This window comes from Penaeus monodon, chromosome 5 (assembly GCF_015228065.2).
Source record: "Penaeus monodon isolate SGIC_2016 chromosome 5, NSTDA_Pmon_1, whole genome shotgun sequence".
NCBI lineage: Eukaryota > Metazoa > Arthropoda > Malacostraca > Decapoda > Penaeidae > Penaeus > Penaeus monodon.
In genome coordinates, this window is record NC_051390.1 from 31,202,028 (window position 1) to 31,203,493 (window position 1,466).

Here is a 1,466-nt window from a genome sequence, read left to right on the forward strand (position 1 = left end):
GTCCACAGAAGAGATGGCAGTCGAGTTGCTATTAATATTTACAAAAAACAATAACGAAACAAATTCTGACATTTTCATGTCAAAGATGTATGTGGAAATTCATGAATATATATTTTTATAACTTGTGGGATATTGAAATTGCAGATAGAAAAACGAAAAGAAAATCCCACAGAATTCCAGAGTTTAAAGACACAGAAAAGGCAGTGTTATTTCCGGAATGGAAAATTATCCCCAACTTATGCAATATATCAAACGAATAAAATATAAGCTTTTAATACATCACGATTAGGTTTCAGATTCAAAGTAAACACTTCCTGATTTTTTAGGCTATAGTGACTTCAAGACCGCGTGGATATTATCATGATCCTTCTTAGCAACATCCTGTACTACCCCGCTATCAGACACCAGAAAGAGCTCTCGGAGAGAACTCCCGCGAATGTAAATTGATATTTATAAGTATAAGGCACCTTCATTTCGATTGTCTATAATATTTATAGGCTATCTGAAGTCATTTATATAATTTTATTTGTATTAACATAGATATATATCGGTATGATATAATACTTTTTCCTTCTGAAGTAAACGTTTCGTTATCAACATTAGCGTGTGATATGAAACTTGTAGAGGGTGAATACTGATTGCTATTACAGATACCCGCATTTTCATGCAGATTTACTGATAATAGTTTTGACTTGTACAGTGTGTCTTGCATCTTCTGTACAAGTACTTGGTTTTGGATTAAACTTTTATTCTACTTACAGAATACACCTTCATAAATGATGGGTAGGTCTTCCTCTTCCCTGTCATTTATCTCCTTTATTTTCGTTTTGCGGTCATAGATGAAAATTTATTTTTCATCAAGGTAACCATTCCATACACTTTTTTACTAACTGTTATATACGGAATTTTTTCCATTATATGTACTTACAGTATTAGACTCCTGAACTATATTAAGATATATATTGTTTGGAAGATTTTATATACGTTTAGGTAGTCACTGACAGATCCCTGAGATTTTGTAGTCAGAAGCAATTTTTATACTTTGCAATAACTTTTTTTTCCTGTTGATATGATATAGGCGAGTTTTATTATGACTTATTTGTGGAAAATGGAATGCCTGCCAATAGCTTATAAATAAATGTGATGCCAGAATGATTTCTTATTTTGATAACTCTGACTTGTAAGTATTTTATGGTATGATTCGCATGACTTTGAATTATTATGTGAATACCATATCAAAGATTTGGACACGGGCAACAACTCTCTAGATTGGTTGGTTACAACTGTGACGTCATGACGGCAGTGTAGTTGTTTCTTACTACTGAGCTGGTGGGTACGCTGCATTCCGGGGAGTCGGACATCTTTTAATTATAGGATCGTTGTTATATAAATACATATACATAAATACATACATATATATATATATATATATATATATATATATATATATATATATATATATATAT